The following is a 23531-nucleotide window of genomic DNA, read 5'->3' on the forward strand; positions in this document are numbered from 1 at the left end:
TAACACCCCCATGAATCTATCAGACTTAGAAAAGGCGCAATTCGCCTCGGCCCAATCCTGTTACTTATGTAACAAGCCTTTCACTGTAAATGACTGTAAAGTTCGTGACCACGACCACACTAACGGAACCTACAGGGGAGCTGCCCATAATTCGTGTAACCTGAAACTGAGGACCCGGAATTTCGTTCCGGTTTTCATGCATAACTTATGTCGTTACGATGCTCACCTTATTATGGACAAAATTGGATTGGTCAAAGATCACAAGATTACGTGTATCCCCACGAATTCGGAAACGTACATTTCGTTTTCTCTGGGTAATTTACGATTCTTAGACTCAATTAGGTTCATGCCGGCATCGCTAGAGACACTCGTATCGAATTTGGCTCGAGGAGGAGCCGATAAGTTCAAGTGTTTAAACTCTGCCTTCAGCGCTGACGAAGTACCGCATCTGCTGAGGAAGCAGGTTTACCCCTATGACTACTTCAACTGCGAGACGAAATTCGACGAGACCGAGTTGCCACCCAAGGATGCCTTTTTCAATTCCTTAACTGACGAAGAGGTTAGTGAGGATGATTATTCTCAAGCTCAAAAGGTTTGGGAAAAATTCCAACTCACTAACCTCGGTGAGTACCATGATTTATACGTTAAGACCGACGTTTTAATCCTAGCGGATGTTTTTGAAAGTTTCAGGGCTATGTGTCTAGAATATTACAAGTTAGATTGCGCGCACGCATATACAGGTCCTGGTTTCGCTTGGCAAAGCGCACTTCACATGACCCAAGTGAAATTGGAACTACTCCAGAATCCAGATATGCATCTCTTTATTGAGAAGGGTATAAGAGGGGGTGTTTCTTTAATTACGCATAGACTAGCCATAGCCAATAATAAGGATCCCCCCGAAACATTCAACCCGGCAGAACGTAGCTCTTACATTACCTACCTTGACTGTAATAACCTTTATGGCACCGTAATGTGTCATCACCTGCCGATGAGAGGATTTCGATGGATTCAACCATGTCAAGATTTCACTCGTGAAATTATCTTGAATCACCCAGACGATGATCCCCAGGGTTTTATCCTGGAGGTGGATCTTGAGTACCCGGAAAGTTTGCACGAAGAACATAACTGTCTACCCTTAGCACCCGAACGTAGAGTTATTAACGCGGATGAGCTTTCACCGTATTCGATTGAACAGTTGAACAAACTGAAAATTAACGTACATGATAGCCTTCCAAAGTTAGTTCCATCGCTCTACAATAGGGAGAAATATGTTCTCCACTACCGGAACCTCAAGTTTTACATCACTAAGGGGATGAAATTGGGGAAAATCCATCGAATACTCACATTCGAGCAGGGTGCGTGGTTAAAACCATTTATCGAGTTCAACACGGAGAAAAGGAAGCAGGCAGTGAACGACTTTGAGAAGGATTTTTTCAAGTTGGCCAAAAATAGGTACGCATCTACGCTACGCTAAGTTATTATTTCACACGTAAATTAATCAAAAATTGTATCTATTAACAGTGTTTTCGGGAAGACGATGGAAAACCTCCGCAACAGGATCAACTTTGATGGCAATCAAGAAGGCCAGTTCGCCAACATTCCAGAGGTTCACCATCTTTAGGAACGAGCTGGTTGGGATCCATCGTCTGAAGAAATCCCTCAAGTTGGACCGACCCATTTACACCGGTTTCGCAATCTTGGACCTCTCAAAGTTGGTCATGTACGACTTCCATTACAACACTATGAAGGCAAAATATGGCGACGACCTCAAACTTCTTTTTACCGACACAGGTATGATTTTTAAAAACGTTTACTAGATTTAAATCCTTTTTTCTACTTTCAATTTTAAAAAACTAATTAAATGTTTTTACGTATAATTGCAGACAGCCTCACCTATCAGATTTTCACCGACGATTTGCCTCGGGACTTTGCCCAGATGAAGGAGATGTTCGACTTTTCCGCCTACCCTAAGGAACATCCTCTCTTCAGCGAGGAAAACAAGAAGGCCCTTGGAAAGTTCAAGGACAAACTCAACAGCGTCCAGATTCAGGAGTTCTGCGGCTTGCGGCCGAAAATGTACAGCATCTTGTCGGCAAAGGTGAAAAGAAGACGGCGAAGGGAATCTGTCGTCGCGTCGTCAAAAAGAAGATACGTCACGCTCAATACAAGGAATGCCTGCTTCAACGTAAACTCACCACTGAGGAGATCAAGAGGATAGTCAGTGTTAAACACGAACTATTTTCGATCACTCAGAAGAAACTCGCTCTTAACCCTTGCGATGATAAGAGATTCATCATCGATGGAGTGTCAACATACGCGCATGGACATTTTAAAATTAAGGAATAAAATTTCAAATGTATAACTTTCTGTAACCCAATCCCCTCCCATACCCTTTTGGTGCGAAGTGGCCGAATCGGTCCACGCCAAATTTCCCTCCCATACCCTCCTGGGGCGAAGTGGCCGAAACGGTCCACGCCCAACCCTTTTCCTTTAAAATTTCATAGTTTAATGTATAGTTTATAAGTTTAAATAATTTAATGTATATATTTTAGGATTCAAAAGTATAATTGTATAGTTTTAAGTTGTTTTTTTCTCGAATGAGTTTTACTCCGTGACACTACGGTTTCTCATTCAAAATAAAATTTTTTAAATACAAATTTCTTCCCTCTTATTTCATACAACTTAGGCAAACGTTTTTTTTTCAGGTTAAATGAGGGGTAGCGCGTGGGATCCACCGCGTGCGCGTGTTTAAATTTCCCGCGTGCGCGTGTGTAGGAATAAGTTCGCGCGCGATTTAAAGAAAAGCATACAATTCAATCAAAAAAAAAACTTTATTAAAAATCTCCTATACATAAATTCCGATATCATTTTATCGTTCAAACTCTTATCTTTTACAAATTTTAAGCAAATATCATACATTTTAATACCTCTGCATCTATACAGAGAAAAATATACGCAAAATCCGCCTCATGTTTGACTGGAATTTCCTTGAACTTTCAATTGAATGTTTTCGTTTCACGGCGTTTTCAAACACATTTTAGTAAATTAAAACACTTTCGACCACTTTTTAGACATTCAACTTCATTATCAGATTTATTTCAGTAATATAATAACAATATCAAACATATTTAAGTTGAACAGCGGGGCTTTTATTAGACTTTTAACGTAACTTAAACCTATTTTTGGTGTTTTGCCAATACTTACAGTTGCACTTTACTCATTTCATGAAAGTTTAACTGCTTTTTAGTTCCTTTGAATACGATTTGAACCACGAGTAACAACACTTTCGACCACTTTTTAGTTTGCTTTCAATTGAATGTTTTCGTTTCATAACGTTTCAAACACATTTTAATAAATTAACAACACTTTCGGGCACTTTTTGGACATTCAACTTCATTATCAGTTTTATTTCAGTAATATAATAACAATATCAAACACATTTAAGTCGAATAGCGGGACGTTTATTAGACTTTTAACGAAACGTAAACCTATTTTTGGTGTTTTGCCATTAACAACATTTCCTACCGCTTTTCAGTCATTTAACATCATTTTCTATTATATTGTATTCATTTAACGCCACTTTCAACCACATTTTAGTCATTTATCAACATGTTTAACCGTCTTTCTCAACCCTTTCAACGATTTTTTTTATTCATTTAACAACATTTTCATGCACGATTTAGTCGTTGAACAACACTGTAACCACCTTTTTGTCATTTAACGACATTTTAACCTCTTTTTAGTCATTACGGACCCGTCAAAGTTTTGGCACAACATAATTTTCTATCATTTTATGGTAATTTAACGACATTTTAGTCATTTAACGACACTTTCAACCACTTTTTAGTCATATAACGACACTTTTAAGAGAAATCCCCGCCTATATATCCAGCTTCTAACTTATATTGACAAAAGGTTCTTACAAAGTTTTTATTACTCATATGTTTCGTTTCGGAAACACCCACTCAAATTACTTAAAAATATATTAGTTGATTGGCTTTATCCCAATTTAAATAGATTGTTCGCAGTGCGATAGGCTTAGAATTGGTTAGGTTAGATTTAAATTACCCACGCAAGGGCCTTTAACATGTCACGTCTGGAGAAAACTTTGTTGCAAACCGAACATGGGAAACCAACTTTCGCGTGTTTTACCTGCCAATTGACGTCACGATTCCTGGAGAACTTCGCATTACAAATATCACAAATAAACATTTTAACTAATTATAAAGACACGTGCCAGGCTTTTATACTCTTTAATCTTTGTCCGAACTATCATATGGGTTTTTCCGTTGACGACAAGTCGAAAACCGCGCCGTGTTTCGAAATTCGCGCCAAGTTTCAATCTAGTTTGTTTATTTACAAGTTTCCTAGCATAAACAAACATTGCAACCCCAACTATCATCCCATGTCGACACTCAGCGCTTATCATGATTTCTAATTATTGACATAGGCCGTTTATTTACCATCCGAGTTTCTCTATTCACGGTCACCGACCTCATTATTTACATTTCCTATCCTTGAAAATGCGAAATTGGCCTATCAATAAAGAGAAATTGACGAATATTAAGTTGAAATAATTTCTAAAGTTTATATTTAGAAGTATTAAATTCGGATATTAAGTTGAAATAACTCCTAAAATTTGGAATATGCCTATATATTTAGTTAAATAGTATTAAATTTGAATATAAATAACTCCTAAAATTTGAAATATGCTTATATTTAGGTAAATGAAAAAGTATTAATGTCGGATGTGCTTATTATTGATATGTATATCGTTTCATATGTGAATTAATGCTGAAAATTAAATAAATACCCAAAAGATAAGGTTTTAAAATGGGTTTAAAATATTAATTATATTAAACCTACGTAAAATAATTAGAAAACTATATCATTCAAACATTTTATTTTTATTCGAGATTCTACAAATATTGTTTAGCATTTAACACTATCCTTCGCCTACAAAATGTAGAACTTACAAACGTTTTATTAATTAAAGAAAGTCTGCGAAATACTTATTCGCGAAATAATTATTCGCGTCATTGGATCTCATGTGATAATGCACTTCGTAAAACATTAAACTGTGAGTGTTATCACACAGACACTCGGCTAACCTGCAAATCTGCAGGGCCTTGAATATGTAATGCGTAGCTAGGTCGTTTTCATCACTATAATTTTTCCTTACGGTTTTGTTCGTTTTATGTACCATAAACATACACATATGAAGAGCCAAGTTCAAAACTCTTAAGTACTAGTATGGACAATGAAATTCGTATCCGCCGTAATAAAAGGTGCGAAATTTACATTCCTCCTCATTGCGGGGATGACAACTCCCTAAATGGCAAATATTTGGGTTTGGCATTCCGTACATTTTGTGTGGTGTGAGGTGTACGGGAAATACGAGGATAGTGTCTCCCGCAAGTTCTTTCAATTTGAATTGATGGGTTTTCTTTTTTATGATACATGGAAACTGTCTAGCATACATGTCAATTAATGACCCTGCGGGTAATTGTACTGTAGAAGTTAGTAATCTGTACATCGCTAAGTGTTTCAAACCAAAATTTATAATAGGGCCATTAACGTATTGCCATATATAACCTTCACCATCGTCTACATTATAGACTTCATTCGGTGAGGGGTTTATTAGTAAATCCCCCGTTTCGGGACCTGTAGTCCTTTCGGATTTTCCGTAATCTTTATCCCATCCGACAGCACCAAAATTTTCAATTAGTCTTAAGTTTTTTTCGTCTAACGGCGGCTTCTAAAGTAATGGGTGAATTCACTCTACCATCCTCACTACAGCAGATAGGACAGGAAGGCGTGTCCGGCGTATTGTCAGTTTCGGAGAACGCTTTTGATTCGTCCCTGATGGATTAAAAATTAACCGAATACTCTAATTATAAGTCTGGATACAAATGGACATGCAAGGGTTAACTATATTGTTAGGAGTCTACTTACAATTTAACTAAGTCCATTTCTAAGTGATGACACGTGGATATCGTAAGCCGGGGTGAAAAGCTTGAAGAGCCGTAAAATCACTTATCTTTTAAACTACTGCGTCTTTTATAGGATCTTATCGCGAGACGAAAACGCAAGATATGATGGGTGAATTTTCTCCATCAACGACGTAACGGAAATTTACCATGACGCTCTGAACCCGGGTATTTACTATGGCACCCTCAAACACGTTGACGAAAGACGATATGACGCTTCTTTAAGCCTAATATATATAATTTCCCCCTACCACCACGTTGTCGAAAGTCAACATGGCGTTAAAAACCTCAAACCCATGACAAGGCATAGCGATGCGTTCAATTTTCATCTCCAATATCGGTGTTAACATATCCTCGTATTTACACTTTAATTGCATTCGAAAACATTGCAGGGTGGGAAGTTCATGGTTTCTCCTGTCCTCGTGAGGAATCAGGTACACTGTCGTATCCGAAAACTGTACTCTCTTTTTTCCGTTCATATTCCCCGCCTACTTCGTTAATAATATGACATCTAGTTTTAAGCCTAACTCCCCGTACACGTGACATGGGTTTCAACAGCCATAATTCAAAAGTGGATCCCTTATCAGTAATGTCATGCATTTATTATTTTCTTCAAAAATAAGATAGGACAAGCCAACGGGAATAGATAACCCTATCTCAAGTGTTCGACATGAGATTAAACGTCGTCATGAGATTACACGTCAATTTTGCCCTATCAGTTCACGCCAAGTCTGACATCACGACATTTCTTGCCAATTCTCCCCTATCAGTTCACGCCAAGTCTGACATCACGACATTTCACGCCAATTCCTCACGCCGATTCACGCCAGCCCACGCCACTGGGCCAGAAGTGGCATTTAGATACTACTATTGTAGCAGTCGACGGGGTCATGAGGCTGAACTTATGTTCATTTTACGGTACAAAAAGCGCCACCAAGCGGGAAAACATGGCGAACTAAATTTGTTAAAAAATATTCTCGCTTCGCTACACGCATTTCGGAGGCTCCGTTCTCAAGTATTGAAAATTTCTCTTATCGTGCATCGAGCCGAGTCTCGAGTACTCGAATCGAGCAGTTGGAAAACTTGTTTCGGGTATTTATAGATTAATGGGAATAGGTTTTCTATTATTTCCACACTTATCTGTTAATTTATCGCCCTCATACTAGACATTTAGAGTAATTTCGATCATTACTTAGCTTTGACAGTGGAAGGCTCAATATTTTTGTAAATATTTTTATTTATAATAATAAATTTAATTTATTACTCGATCTTCGTTATGAATTTATTTACATCATATGCATGCATCATGCATGATGCTATCATGCTATGTATTGGTCCAGGCCGGTTTGGGAAACTCTACGCCTATGATAAAAGCAGTTGCAACTTTCTCCCTGCCCGTCTTCAATGAGTCGGGTACTCTAGCGAACTCGGGCCATAGTGACGTAATAAGCGGATAAGTGCATTTCGATTGTCAACCTGCCACCGCGAGAATTATCCCTATAATGCTATAAATGTAGAATATTGAAACCAAAACACACAAGAACTCGTCTATTATTATTATCAAATGGCTTGGTATATTAGTCCTAATTTTATAAAATGGCAAGTGTATTTTACTTTTTCGTTATGTAATCGAAAATCTCGTTTCTTCCTCCCCAAACATCAGCAATACCGCTCTGAAATATTTAGATTTAAAGAATTGTCATGAATGGGTGTATCTTACCATAAAAAAGCGCCGTTGTTCAAAACTGCTGTTCAAGAAATAGCGGCTGCTGTTTTGAAAATAGCAGTTTTTAGCTTGAGTGTTCAACAATTCGTGGCCCTACAGTTTACCTTGCCAATTAAGTACACCAACCTAACCTAACCTTACCTGACCTAATACTACTCGGCTTAGGTTAACAATACCTAAACTGACCCTAATACTATTGGGGTTCAATAAATAAACCAAACCTAACCAAACTTCACTTCACCTAACCAAATCTACAGCATAAACGACTGTAGTTTTTCACTACTTGGTTGTACTGCTCTTTTGGGAACTTCCGTAACGGTATATATGCTGCGTTTTCGGGAAACTGCTATTTGAGGAACCGCGGTTATGGAGACCGCTACTATGGGATCCGCTCATACGGGAACTGGTTCTATGAGAGTTTCTGGAAATGAACACGTTAGAAACTTAAGAACAGCCGTAAGCTTCTTATTAAAGTTTCGTTAATGGTGGAAAATAGGTATCAGCAGAAGAATATAATACTTCTCTTCGAGAGAAGTGTGCCACATAGCGGGGTAAGTGTAACGTCATTCTTCTCAATATCCGAACATTTGGAGCAAGGTTACTAAACCGAATCATATACGCGATAAATAGTTCCCTCATCATTACTCTATTAGCGCTTAAATATTTGGCAAAGACGCGCTTGTGGATCTTTGTCTCACCTCAAGGGTTTGTGGGATGATTGTTGGGGATTTAGTGCCAAACAATTATAGAATTAACCCTAGCACGGTGCGATGCCCATCTGAAGTTTGTTGAGCGGGAGAGCAAACGAAAAGGGGATAAGCCCGGGAAGAATGACTTTACATAACTAAAGTATTAAGAGGATGCAGAGTGTCATCCTTCTTCTATTAACCCCTTCTGGTATCACGGATATATGGATTTTAAAGAAATGATTAACATTCCTTATTTATATTTTACTTGGAGTAACATACGGCCAAATAAATACTTACTTCGTAGGTGAACACCGAAATTATGGACCCATTAAACCCCACATTTCTGGTATAAGAGAAAACAAGTTTGGAAAATCTAAATATTACCTCTCCGAGTCGGGGAAAAGACTAGTTTAGGACTCGATATCGAAATACTAGAGCAACATTTTTTCGCTTTGTTTTGTCTAACGAGGCTTAAGTCATTGAATAGTTATCTCTACATTGTCAAAATACAGGGTGTTTCTGATAAGTCTGCCATAAATCAAGGGGCGTGTTCCTTGGGTCAAACTGAGTGCAAAGTGTCAAAGAACAAGGGGTGTACAAGAATTTGCAACGAAGATATGGCCCCCCAAACATTGGCCCCTAAAACAAGAAAATATTCGAAAAAGTAGACTAAAACAAATTCAGCCTTATCAACTTGTTTAGAAATAATGAGACAATTTCAATAGTTTCCCTCTAACATCGTTATTGAACTTTCACCTGGCAGAAGTGTATTAAATGAGTAGAAGTATGCCTACTCTAGTAAAGTAAATTCAAAGTATCATGGTACCTTTCGGTTGGTATTACTTTTATTCTTAACAAGTTAACATGGACGTTACAGGTATTGTTCAAAATGTCCACCAACGGCGTTAAGACAAACATGAACCCGTCTTTCGAAAGATTCTTGGACATGTTGGAAGATTCCTGGCATGTTCCTGATTGTTTGACAACCTTCAATAATTCGTCTTCGCAAGTCTTCCTCATCACGGACTTCATTCTTGTACACGATGTCTTTGAGCTGACCCCAAAGATAGAAATCGCACGGATTTAAATCCGGAGATCTGGCTGGCCACGCAACTGGTCCTCCACGCCCAATCCACCTCAAATTAAACGTAGCATTAAGATGTTCTCTAACTGCACGGCTGAAATGTGGGGGTGCCCCGTCGTGCATAAACCACATGTCACGAAGTAATGCTAACGGTATGTCCTCGAGTAGTTCAGGTAAAGTGTCTCTTAAGAACGTGAGATATGCTTCACCATTTAGTCTGGGTGGAAGAAAATGCGGACCTAGTAAATGATTACCGACAATGCCGCACCATACGTTTAAAGAAAATTGCTGTTGGTGACTTCTAACACTAGTTGCGTGTGGGTTTAATTGGCGCCATTCGTGGTGGTTGTGATAGTTCAGAATTCCATCCCGGGAAAAATGTGCCTCGTCGGTTACTAAAAGGACCCGTGGAAATTGATTGTCCTCTACTCTGGCCAAAAACCACTCGCAAAAGTCGATGCGTCTTGGATAATCTGCCGGGTTAAGAGCTTGTACCTTTTGAATATGATTCGGATGAAACTGATGTCCGCGGAGAATTCGCCAGCCCAAAACGTGATTAACATGTAATTGTCGTCCAACTTGTCTGGTACTTGTCGAGGGGTCCTCATCGAACATGGCAAGGACGTCTTCCTCGATTTCCTCCATGTCTTCTGGAATGTCTCGCTCTCGAACGTTGTTGGGTTGTACTTGTCCGATGTCCCTCAAGCGCCTGTCAACAGCCTCGAACGTACGACGATTTGGTATGCGTCGTTGCGGAAATTGTTCCTGGTATCGCCGCTGTGCTTCCACTGAATTGCCCTGCGCCAGTCCATACATGAGATGCATGTCTGCATATTCTGCATTGGTACACGCAGACGTTCGTTCGAAGTGATACTGTGACGTTATCAACAACATCGCGTTACTTTATAGCAAACCACCGTTTAGTTTTTACGTTTGCGTCATGACTGTCAGCATTGTTTTTTATTCACAAACGTAAACAATAAACGGTGGTTTGCTAAAAGGTCTTTGGGGTCATCTCAAAGATTTTTTTGACATCGTGTACAAGAATGAAGTCCGTACATACGTCACTCGGAGAGGTAAAAACTAGAAATATTATTTTTCTAAATTTAAAATGAGTACTGCTAAAGAAAGTTAATCATTGTGAACCGAGGAAGAGGGACCACGGTCTGAGAGCTCCCGTGTTAACGTTAGCTGATCTACTTAATTGTTCTCAACCAACTGTTCGATATTGGATAGCCGCTCATGCTGAAGATGGACGTTTAACTGATAAACCACGAGAAGGGGCGCCAAGAGTGACTACCCAGCAAGATGATGAAATCATTTCAGCTATTGTGTTCAACAATCCTCAAGTCACGAGTCGTCCTATTAAGGTTCTCCTGGACTTGGAAGCATCAGAACAAACCATAAGAAGAAGAATTCGTATGTCCGGTCTACGAAGTCGTATTGCTGCCAACAAACCTTTCCTTAAGCCTGAACATGAGCGTCAACGTCTTCATTTTGCGCAAACGTATCAACATTGGGGTAATGAATGGAATCAAGTTGTCATAAGTGATGAGTCTACCTTTTGCTCGAGTCTTGATCATCAGTGTCGGGTTTGGAGGGAAAGAGGTTGCAGATATGAACCGCAAAACGTTAATTCGCAGAAAATGAGTGGCCGCTTTTCGGTTCCCGTTTGGGGATACATAACTTCCGAAGGACTTGGGAGTTTGACTCGCATTGATGGACATCTGAACTCTGCAAAATATATAGATATCATAGAGCATAGTTTTTTCCCTCATGTCCTAGACCATTATTTTCCGGATGGCCTCTTTACGTTCCAGCAAGATAATTCCAGGATACATACTTCACGCGCAACGATGGCATACTTTTCTGATCGGCATCCTGAAATGGAACTTTTACAATGGCCAACTTGTTCATCAGATATGTCACCCATTGAAAACGTATGGGCGGAAATGAAAAAAGGTGTGGCCGCTATGGATATTACTCCAAACGATCCCGATCAGCTATGGGACATGGTGCGGGCTACGTGGGACGAAATAGGAGAAAGGCCAAATTATTCCGAAGAACTGTTTGCGTCCATGCCAAGGAGATTGCAAAAGGTGATAGACGTCAATGGAAAGATGACGAAATATTAAATTAAATTCAATTAATAAAACGTAATTGAATAATAACGTAATAATAATAACAAAACGTCTTCGATACATTTATCTGTATTAAATAAATGTCAAGGCAAATGTGAGAAATTAAAATAGCTTCGAGATGTGTCACTGGTATTTCTTTGGTTTCTTTTATGTTAATTGAAATTATACATCAATGCCTTTGTGTCAAGTCGCGTTTAACTTCAATTAGCGAAGCCATTTTACCATTGACGTCTATCACCTTTTGCAATCTCCTTGGCATGAACGAGAACAGGTCTTCGTAACAATTTGACCTTTCTCCTATTTCGCCCCACGGAACCAACACCATGGCCCATAGATATTCTGGATCTTTTGGAGTAATATCCATAGCGGCCAAACCTATTTTCATATTCGCCAATAAGTTTTCAATAGGTGACATATCTGGGGAACTCGTTGGCCATGGTAAAATCTCCAATTCAGGATGCCTGAAAGAAAAGTATGCCACCGTTGCGCGTGACGTATGTATCCTGGAAGTATCTTGCTGGAACTTGCTGGAACGTGAAGAGACAATCCGAAAAATAATTGTCTACGACATGAGGGACAAACTATGCTCTAAAATATCTATTTATTATTCACAGTTCAGATGTCCATCAAAGTGAGTCAAACTCCCAAGTCCTTAGGAAGTGATGTATCCCCAAACGGGACCCGAAAAGCGGCAGAGCATTTTCTGCGAATTATCGTGTTGCGGTTAATATCTGCAACATCTCCCTCCAAATCCGACACTGGTGAAGAAGACTCGAGAAAAAGTTAGACTCCTTACTTATGTCTATCTGATTTGGTCAAAATGAAGACGTTGACGCTCAAGTTAAGGCTTGAGAAAGGTTTGATGGCAACAATGCACTTCAAAGACCGGAAGATTTATTCTTATTGTTTGTTCTGATGTTTCCAAGTCCAGGAGAACCTTAATGGGATGACTCGTGACTTGAGGATTGTAGAACACAATACCAGTGTAAATTCTCTTAGGGAACTTGCATGTGTGATCTGAGAGACTTTTCTTTAGAGGGTTTATGAATTTAGTTTAATGTTGGTTAAGTTGTCTAGGGGAATAATTAAAGAGTGTCATCATTGGTAAAGAATATGGACAACGGGCCGATATGACTTTGTACTGTATTTATTAAGACAATCCCTTTAGAACAAGAATTAATGGCAACGCGATACTAATAATAAAACGCAATTAATGATAAGATAATTATGCATCATATGTTAAATGACTATAATACACATTACATAGAAGGGGGGAATGGCTGGATACCCTTGTTTTACGGGAGTTACGTTAATGACGCCGGCTTTTACGGAACTTGTGGTAGGTGGTCCTACGCGCACACTGTTTTAGATTAAATTGTTAAGAGCGTAATCTCGCGGACGGCACTGCTCGAACCATTTGCGCACATATAGTTTATCTTGGGTGGCAAATCTTGGCCCACGAAGACAGGGGTTTCTCGGCGCGGTCTTAGAAGTCGTTTTTGTATAGTTTATATGAGACGGTAATGTCCTGGGCACGGTCTTCGGGTGGTGGAGTTAGATTTCTCGGCACTTAAGTTTGTTCAACGTCTATCATAGATAGATCTAGCGGGCACGAAGTCTTAGGCGCGCATCCGTCGTTGACCAGCCTGGTCCCTCAGAGGGTAAAAATACTAGAATCTCCTATCTGGTAACCTTTCTTCCTCTTAAAACCTCTCATCGTTTGAGCCGGGTCAGGTGATGTTGTTCTTAGTATTCGTCTGAGCTCGTATTCACCTGGCACTCAGAGAGCTCGTGATTCGATTCGGTTTACAGGGGTCGCAGGAGGTTCTGGTTTAATTTGCCGTTAAAAGAGTGGCGGGTCGTTCTGGTTGACACAGGGCATTCGTTCCGGCTCGCGCAAAGGGTAACCAGCTCTTTTGGGGTAATCCAGCCATGGATGTAAACAAGATTTCAAATGATATTTTAAAGGGGTAAACAAAAAAGGTTTTCAATTAAATTGAATTGATATGCAAAAACATAAAATAAACTGGTATGCGTGACAATAATATGAATTACTGAAGAAGGGTAACTAATCCGTTACAAATCTCTTAGGCGATTGAATTATAGGCCATAACTGAACACCTAGAATGTATTGTTAACACGACATATAGGGAGACCGCAATGGCCAGGGAGGGAAAGAACAAGCGCCGTTGTGCAACCCCTCTACTGGTGGAGCGTTTTCATGAGCGAGTACTGTGCTCCCTCGGTAGAGGGGATGACACCGACGTAAGAGATAGAGACCCGTGACGTTGCAAGATATGGTGTGCTCTCTCTCTCTATTATTATAGAGCCACCAATTTCTTAGTCATCGTGAAGACATAAATTCTAATCAAATTCGTTATACTTCTGAACTTTCCAGCGCACCAACTTTCAGATCAAGGGTGTTAACAGGAGGGTAAAGAGGAAGATCAAGTGCATTTTTATCGAATCTTCCATTAATTATAAGACCAATCTAAATAGTCAACCGTTCGGAAAATATCTCCGACTTATTACAAAATTCTAAGTTGTAGATTCAGATTTCATGGTTAAATAGCTGCGCATCAATAATATCTTGTCACGCCCTGCCTTACTGCGAACCAAACACATGTGGCACGCGCTATTTTCGAGAGCAATTATAACGCGAGAAGTGATAAACAATGCGCGGGATGTCAAAAACGTAACGCGCGACAAAGAGTATGCTAGGAGTATTTTGTTCGCTTGGTTGGAGGCGCTGCGTTTAACAGTGAAATGTGAAACTATTTTGATCTTTATAATAGCTCGGAGATATTTCCTGAATGATTAACTATGCATATAGGTCTTATAATTAGTAAAAGAATGGATGAAACGAATGACTTGGTTTTTCCTCTTCACCCTCCCATTAAGTGCCACAATGCACGAACGAAACAGAAGAGCATTTCGGGGAAGAAGGTGCCATGAAATCAACCACAAATTCCATGGTTCCCCCATTCTATGGCCTGATACCCTACAAGGTTCGCGTTGAAGTATAGTTGCCTGAATAGTAAACAATTGAAGCCTGTCATGGGGCCCATAATGACAAAAAAAACGTGGTTGAGTGAGCTTTCATTCTGTAACCTTCAATGTGACTTTGGTCTTGATGCCATAAATAGATTGGCTTTTTGGAGCCACCAAAGGGTAATATTGTCTGGCACCTCCGGTGAAAACGTTCGATAAATCTTCAAAGTAATACAGTGACAGCGGTTTAGAGATTCCATGGCATTAACGTCTCATTTGATATTAAACATTCTTAGTGACACTAACCCTTTATGCGGTGTTCAAATCCCCTCCAGTATGAATAACCCTACGTTTAGTAGATTAATTCTGTTATTTTCACGACCTATGTTTTTTATTAAACCTAATACGTATTCATTTTTAATGGGTACTCAGTGAGAACGTATTTTGGTGTAGCTAATTGTTAAACAAGCCGTCGCGCGAGAGAAAGTTTTTTTGGACACGACTGTACATGCGAAGCACCTACGAACCTATCGGGTAGCTATTAAAGCAAAGAAAGAATGAAAAAGCCTTAATGCTAGCATTTCAAATACTTTTTTATTAGGCCATAGGCTGAAATGAGTCATCGTTTAGACTGCTATTTTTTTCGCCCCATGGAGTAATGTGCTGGGAAACCATATTTTATTGAACTGCTCTTTGATGGCCGTTTTTGTGTTACCTCTCCAGGAACGATACTCCATACAAAATAGGCAATAGAAATAGGCATAAGCGTCACTTACAGGTTTTTAAGGCAAGGACCACTTTTAATTTAAGCAAGGAAAATTTTTATACCAATGAACCTTATATATGCGACTCCTTGGTTTGATTTTAGATCGAGTAGCGTTAATAGGCCAAACATGCTCTCAAAGTCCTATTTTTTGAGGAAAAGACGTTGGAACACGTGTTGTTTCTGCAAGAACTTTGACTCATTTTTGGCCTATTGACGCTACTTGGTCTATAGACACCAAGGATCACACAACACAAGGACTCTTGGAGAGACCGAATTCTCAGTTAGCCCCCCCCCCTTGTAAATTGAGTTACCGAGCTGTGGCTATAGCCAAGTGTTTCGCACATGCGCAATCGGCGCAACAGAGAGGAAAAACATCAGTTTTTACAACTTACGGCCTACATAAAAATGTTACAAAAAAACAAACTCGCCTACAGTTATCTACTATGAGCCTCAACCTTTTTGAATTTACTTCCTAACGGATTTTGTGACGTCTGGCTTCTCAACTGTTGTGCCGAAGTGGATGCGCGATAGATGCGATCATGCTCTGCCGTAATAGTTTCCTTTCCCCAAATCGAACTTTAGCTCTCCTTCTGATACCTCCTTCGTGATAGATACTCTATTTTTAGCGAGAAACGCTGTTTTAAAAAACATACATATATTTTTACAACTCAGATATAAAGTGCACATCTAGGGTAATAATACATTATTCTAGATTTTTAATATCGGTTAAAACGTCCACTTATTACAGCAAGATGTCTACGTTGGAGGAGATTACAAGACAATTTCCATTTTTAAGCTTGTTTGGGACAAGCCATTTGAACGTTGAAGAAATTATTAAGGAAATTGCTTACAGTAATAAATGAATAATAATTATGGCAAATCTTTAGGGCCATAACCGACTTCTATAAAGGGGCGAGTATGCAGACATAGATTTTTAGAATTTTGAAAGGAATGTTTGTTTTTTAGTTGATTTTTATTTAATTTTGTAGACCACAGGAATTACAGTGGAGTTGAGCGAGTATAATTTTGTCCCGAACCTGCATGAAATTTTCGAAGGGTAAAATGTTTTGTCAAATCTTTGCCAGGCGAAAGAAAAGAAATTGAAACAACGACAACGTGACTTTTCATACCAATTAGCCTATTTGGAACACTTTTTAAAACCGAATCCTGAAGTAAGTTGGTGTTCATAACTTAACTTAAACAATATTAATGGGGCTTTATACAAGACCGGATGACTTGGAAAATAGGTAGCCAAAGAAGGTCTAATCCTATATTTCATGTCAAGGTTGTGAAATTATTTATTTGGAAAACTTAGTAACTGGTTGTTACGGTTCTAATTAATGTTTGGGTGAATGTCTTTGTCAGCCAAATACCAAGCAGTGTCTCGAGGTACTAAGATGCTTTACTCTAAGACGTATGCATGAAATGGAACAATACCGAATGGAAAATATCATAGCAAATTTCGATGAATCAGTCAGGAGTTCAGTTTCTTCCGAACGACACGCTACCATCTTTGGAAAAGATTTCTCCACCAATATCCTAACGTCCTATTTAACTAAGAATATTTTGGTACTGAAATTGAATGCTATAACTTAAGGATACTAAATGGTATAATGAACAAGATCTTTCAGATACAAGAAAAAAATACAAAACGTCGACCTTGCCAAGGTTTTCAACAAAACGGGGCCGATTCTACAGGAAACGCCATCACAATTAAACACAATATCTGTATATTTTGTATTACAAATAAAATGGAATAAGTATTGAACTACAACGAACATTTTAACGTTTTCTCGAGGATAGTGAAGGCACTTCTCAAGTATATCTTTATTTAGAAAGATTTTCCCGCATAGAACCAACTTTACCTAACAACAATAATTCTTGCGGTCATAATGACGATTTTTTCTTCTTCTTCGATGGCTGTGGCATTCGTCGTGGGATCCGAAATGGATGGAGTTGGCCAGGGCTCCCGACTGGATAGCCATAGAGGTCCCTTCCACCAGAGTTTATGGTTTAGTAGCTTGGGCACTGAAACTCCTCTGGAGGCTGCATCAGCTGGATTCTCAAGTCCGGGAACATGATGCCAGTGTGATACCGGAATTATCTCTTGAATTCTTGAAACACGGTTTGCGACAAACGTCTTCCATCGACGTAGACAAGAGGAAAGCCAACATAATACGATCGTCGAATCTGTCCAAGCTTAAACTTGATTAAAGTTCAGATTAAAGGGCTCTTGAACAGTTTCCGTGAGATCCGCAAGGAGCAATGCACCGCATAGCTCCATATCGCTTTATTAGCCGGAGCCACTCTTGTCTTTGCTGTGAGTAATGAGATGTGGACATTTCCAGCTTGATCGACCGATCTCAGATACACCACTCTAGCGTATGCTTTCTCGGATGCATCCGAAAATCCCTGAAGTTCGAGGACGGATATCTCAGGTAAAGAATGCATCCATCGGTCTATTCGAAGATCTTGAATGTGTATAATGGAATTCTTGAAATCCGCCCATAATGTTTGAACTCCTACGGAAGGTTCTGCATCCCAATCGATTTTCTCCTTCCATACATCCTGCATCAGGATTTTCGTTTGGATAATGATGGGGGCAAGCCAACCCATGGGATCGAAGATTTTCGATATTTCGGAAAGTAGTGTCCTCTTCGTAAGAGGTGACTGACAGGGCGCAGGTTGTACTTTGAACAGGAACTGATCTTTCCTCGTATCCCAATAAAGTCCGAGTGTCTTGACAAGAGCATCGTCATCCATCGCTAGTATGTTCTTGGAATCTTGTAACTCAGGCGGTACTTCTGTTAAACAATCAGGGTCGTTTGAGGCAAACTTATTGAGACGTAAACCGGCACCATCGCAGAGTGAACGAATCTGGGATATAGCGATCTTGGTTTGTGTTGCGGTTTGTCCTCCACTCATTACATCGTCCATGTAAAAATCTCTTTTGATAATCGCAACTCCAAACGGATGTTCATGCAACCCTGTGTCGCCCAGCTCCTGCATACTCGAGTTGCCAAGAAGGGTGCCGAGGCTGTTCCATAGGTTACAGTTTTCAATTGGAATTCTTGCACTGGAGCCTTGGGTGTCGACCGCCACAGTATGCATTGCAGATTTCGTTGTTCTGGGACTACTAGTATCTGGCGGTACATTTTCATGATGTCAGCGACAAAGGCTATTCGATGTATTATGAACCGCATGACAATGGCATATAGCGAATCTTGGACCACTGGACCCACGAGTTGCGCATCGTAGAAGGAGAATCCAGAGAGGGTCTTAGAAGATGCATCGAAGACCACTCGGAATTTACAGGTTTGGTTCCAATCTTTCATTACATAGTGATGAGGAATATAGACTCTTGAAGACTTATTTTGGTTCTCTGGTAAGACCTTCGACATATGTCCCAACTCTTCGTATTGTTCCATGAATCCTTCGTATAAGGCTTTGAACTCCGGGCGTGCGTCGATCTTCCTTTCAATTTGGTAGAATCTTCTCAGGGCTATCTCGCGCGAAGATCCAAGAGGAATCGTTGGCTCTTTCATTGGTATGCCTACCACGAATCTTCCGGCTGGATCTCGGTAATGGGACTTTAGAAAATCCTCCTCGCGAGCTTTTTCTTCCGGCGTCATGATTTGTTTCTTTGGTATTTTCTCAATCGCCCAAAATTGACTCAGGATTTCTTCAAGTGTGAGTGTATGATGAAGGTGTACTCTAGGTTGTTCAATGCTCGTCGGCCCGGAAACCAGCCATCCTAGCTTGGAATTGATCGCATCTGGAGAAAAGGCATCCTTGGTTCGTTTCCCATTTAAAAGGAGTTTGAAAAACACGTCAGCGCCCAACAGTACATCAATGTCGCCAGGGATGTTAAACTCGGGATCCGCTAGTCGCAGCTTCCGGAGATGAGGCCAGTTGCTTGTATCATATTTTCGTAAAGGCAGCTGAAATGTGATTTTCTTCAATACATAAGCGTTGACGCAAAACCTTTCTCAAGTTGCGTCCTCGAAGAATGGTTTGAAGTGAACCTGAGTAAGTCCTCTAGCTCGACCGAGTTGCGTCGCACCTAGTCCTACTACTTCCGTCTGGACTTTCTTTCGTGCGAGGCCCAGTCTCGCCATGCACGCTTCGGAGATACAAGATACGGTCGATCCGCCATCCAATAGAGCTCGAACTTGAAGGGCTGTCTCCTCCGCAGTTTTTACTTTGATTACATCTGTAGCTAGTATGGAATCATCCCTTGCACAGGCGACGTCCTGGACATGAAAATTCTGCGCCTGGCTTGGTTGTTGTCTATCGGAATCTTTAGTATTGGATGGTTGACTACTTGAATCTGGTTTCTCATCTTCCATGTGAAGAAGGGAGTGATGCTTTTTATCGCAGGTCTTGCAGTATTTTTCCAGTCCCTACCAAAGGCAGTTGAAACAAAGGTTCGATTTCGGTACTAATGATCGCCTTTCGTGGACCTTCATAGCGGACAGTCTTGGGCATAGGAAATTGTAATGATTGGCGGAACAGAACGTACATTTACCATCTGAGTACGATGCTCCAGTTCTGGTGTGCAAAGTCACTGGTTTCCTCGTGACGTGAGGATTGCGACCGGATGATGACGCCGCCAAGGAGCGCGCTCTTTGTTCATTAAATTCCAGCAGATCGCTTGACTTTGGTATCTCTGTGTTCTTGAGACTAAGTTCCCATTGCTCCTCTGAGGACGGATCTAACTTCTGGGTTAGAAGGAACACCAGAACCGCATCCCATTTATTCGCTATCGGAAGAGTGTCGAGAGCTCTGGTACATTCCATCGCCGCATCCACGATCGATCGTAAGGCATTAGAGTTGCTTGTTGGTATCATGGGCAGCGAGAAGAATCGCCTCATAATGGCAAAGTAGAGCTCTCTGTTGTTTTCGAACCTCTTGGTGACCGTATCCCAAGCAATGGCGTAATTGGAATCAGAAATGGTGAGTGATTTGATTAGATTTACGGCGGTTCCGGTTAAACTTGACTTGAGATAGGTAAATTTCTGGGCACTGATAATTCTTGATTGTTGTGGATGGCAGTGAGGTACATGTCCCGGAATGATATCCAATTATGTATTTCTCCCGCGAACGTTGGGAGGTTGATTTTAGGTAACTTGATCTCCGAATGTGATCCTACAGACAACTACGTGTCGAGATTGGAACCATAGTGGCTAGCATAGACTTAAGTGCGCATTTCGAATTCGTATACAACGTGAATAAGTCATCCCATTTCTGTTCATGCAGGCCAGCATTTTCAGCGTCCAACGAGACCACCTTGACATGCGCCTCATCTATGACTTGCCACGACTTGTCCACTTCTTCCAGAAAAAATTCCAATTGCTGTCGATTAAGAGGAGGCTTGGCATGTGTTTGAACTCTGTTGCTGATGCTGTTCAGACCCAATTCGCCTTTATTCCGTTCCGCAGTGGCTTTCTCCAAGGCTGTTACAGGCATTGTGAACGTACGCAGTGGTGATCTACCCAACGACCAGCTTTCCACGTAATTAAGCCGACTCTGACCATCCGGCTCGATGGACCATAAATGTTCGTGAACTAGTCGAATAGGCCTACCGGGCAACTTGCACGGACGACTTGATACGGTAAAGGGTTATAATTGGCCTGGACGCGGCTGTGGTGTCTGACGACAAGAAAGCGAACTTGGTTAACTAAACGTAAACAATTTTTTTTGACTAATGGTAAAACTAAGCGAAGTACCCGGACGGCGACTTCAAAACCAACAACAACCTTTGATATTAAGTTAAGGGTTTAGTTTGAATGAACATTTTCAGTTTCGTCGGGCAGTTTAGTGCATTGTAAATTAGTAACGCGTGGCATTGGTATATATTTACGTAAAGGCGCTTAATTAATATGACAAAATTACGGACCCGGTTTTAATTCGTTTTTTAATTAAGACATGTTTTACAATTTAGTCTTTGAATTTAAATCAATTAATTAAAATTCCACTCGTGTGAAACATTATTTTTCGAGTCTCTGCGCTATTTCTCAAAATCAACGATAGTATTTCAGATTTGAAAATTTGGATTTTATTTGTATCGACCGTTTTCATTTAATTCAAATACAGTTTACGCTACATTTTTCAAGTCTAACGTGAAACTAGAAATGTGATTTTGCCGTACTATTCAAAATATTCTATCAATTAAGTTTTGTATAATTTGTAGATGAAACGAAAACTGTTTATATATTTTCCAGTTTATTTTAATGCAAGCCAATTAAGTTAGTCTTAATTGGTATGCTAGTGGAGTGAACAATTAATCGAGTATAGTGTTTATTATTTATACTACTATCATAACTCTCCTTTGTGTTATGATATTTAATTTTTCAGATAGGTTTTAAGCAAATTGGTTAAAAAATATTTCTGTTATGACGGCAGCTACTGTTCCTGTCAACATGATGAAAAGAAAATAGAAAGGAACGCTGACGTTACTCAGGTCCAAATCAGTCGTGCTTTTTGACGGTTTCTTCCACTTGACTTGGTCAATAGAGTAATGATTATTCAAATGTAGATACTTGAAAACTTGCGTTTCGAATATTGGTTCCGAGCCGTAATAAAATTCTCATCAAAACCCTTAACCATGTTACCATGAAATTCGTACGGACCTTAGGTGAATGTTTTCGTGTAATTGCGTTTTGCTTCTCAACCAAGAGGTGTTGAAAATGTAGTGCGTGTAGTCGAATCTTAATGCGTGCTGCGAAAAGTATAGACCTCCTTTTTCCGCCAACAAAATTTTATTCTCGTGATCTGAAATGAGGATTTCTCCCATAGTCCAAGTCTCAAAAAAATCTACTATTATGAGAGCTTTTTCCCCCGAAAGAATTGGATTGTATCCATCAAGATCCAAATAGTCTTCAATAGGCGACAACAGTTTCTCCTCATCCTGTGCGTCAAGCCATTCCTTGACAACTGGGTCCTGGACTGCCGATAGATGGGCACCAATGAAAAATCAGAAAATGAAGGACTTACCACAGAAACGGTTAATTACCAAATATTTCAGATAATAGAGAGTTTCGCTTTCTTTTACGATTATCGGTTGAATTCCCGATTTGATCAAGTCCGAGAGGGTTTCGATGTAATTGTAGCTTTCCGTCGTGAACTCCGTCCGCAAGAAACAACCCAAGAAAAACAGAATGAAAGTCACTCCGATCAACCACGACACAGCCAGCAGACGACAAGTAATGTGGGGCAAATGGAGGGAATCGCTATAGCGAACATAATTGTTCTATTTGCTTAGTATCATCAAAAGTTCATATAGGCTCCATAAGTTTGTCACTGGTTACTAAGAGCCTGTCATGAAGTGACGTAGGTGAAAGCGACGCCTGGTGAGGCGCTGTCAAAGGCTTAGTATAGTACAGGCTAAATAGGAAGATGGACTGCAAAACCGAGAGTAGTCACTTTTTGCGTCGTTCACGTACCAGCTCTCAGTAAGTCTCAGGCTCGCTATAACACGAATTCCTTTCAAATATAGGCGAGCACTTGATCGCTTACGTTCAGCGCACAAGAGCGACGCGTTATACCAGACATTTACTAGGGTTTCTTGAACCATTTTCTTGAAAACTTTCTTGGTGGACAACGATTTGTATTTGTCGGTTACGATAGAGTGAATGACGAGCAAAAGTAACAAAACAACCAAGGTCGACCCTATTAGAATCACCACCTAATTGAAAAAGGAATGAAATTCAATGATTTGGGTATTGTAATTGAAGAAATACTTGAGTGTCCATATTTAAGAAGGAAAAGGAAGTGGTCAAGACTTTCTTTAGGGGACCGGACACGATAATCGTCCTGGCCGTTCCGATCACCGGAGATGGACTGAAATATTTCTCTCGACCGTTGAAAAATGATCTTGACACGTCTTGTATGATAAAATTAGAATTCTTAATGAGAGGTTTATTTAAAACGTGTTTTATTCATATTTAATATTTGATTATTTTCTGATTTATTTTTGACATACGTTGAAAACATCAGGAAAAGTATAAATTTTAAAAGCTTCGTCAGTGGTCACTTTATGCCCTTCGAAAATCTCCCTTAAATCATGGACAAAATTGTATTACTTCAAGCAGAAGTAAGATAAGGGACTAGAAGTATCGAGGTAACCAAATTCTTCACTTGAC

General features: G+C 40.0%; 1 long non-coding RNA gene across 1 annotated transcript; it reads left to right on the forward strand.

Moving 5' to 3' along the window:
• Nucleotides 1-956: 956 nt before the first annotated feature.
• On the forward strand, nt 957-1785 carry LOC149644102 (uncharacterized). Its single transcript, XR_016372051.1, has 3 exons — nt 957-1236; nt 1310-1452; nt 1522-1785. It is a non-coding gene; the product is annotated as an uncharacterized LOC149644102 (long non-coding RNA).
• The last annotated feature ends 21746 nt before the right edge of the window (nt 1786-23531 follow it).

This window comes from Phalangium opilio, unplaced genomic scaffold (genome assembly GCF_054372755.1).
Source record: "Phalangium opilio isolate 3A_F unplaced genomic scaffold, DU_Popi_V2 ptg000091l_1, whole genome shotgun sequence".
NCBI classification, from domain to species: domain Eukaryota; kingdom Metazoa; phylum Arthropoda; class Arachnida; order Opiliones; family Phalangiidae; genus Phalangium; species Phalangium opilio.